The following is a 391-nucleotide window of genomic DNA, read 5'->3' as shown; positions in this document are numbered from 1 at the left end:
TTAAAATTTATATGTTTAATAAACTAAAAAAGTGAATATTCTTGAATGGGTTTTATGCAGAGATTCAATTTTACTACTTCAATTCCAGAGAGGTCACTTAAACTTATAAGGAAAACATTGGCTAAATATCTAATTCAATTGTATAATAGTATGTAGTAGATATTAAGATATAATAAGTTCTAAGTTTATGCTGCTAAGTTGATTTATGCTTTGTACATTATTATTAGTTTAACTTTGTACGTTGGATTGATTTATGCTTCTAAGTTGATTTATGTTTCTAAGAAGTTGATTTATGATTACATTGAATGAATTTATGTTTTAATATAATTTTTATTGAAAATATGTGTTTTTGGATTGTTCTGGTTGTTAAATATATGCAGGTGTGTTTCTC

This window comes from Vigna radiata, unplaced genomic scaffold, assembly GCF_000741045.1.
Source record: "Vigna radiata var. radiata cultivar VC1973A unplaced genomic scaffold, Vradiata_ver6 scaffold_422, whole genome shotgun sequence".
Classification (NCBI taxonomy): domain Eukaryota; kingdom Viridiplantae; phylum Streptophyta; class Magnoliopsida; order Fabales; family Fabaceae; genus Vigna; species Vigna radiata.
Note: the sequence above shows the minus strand (reverse complement) of the source record.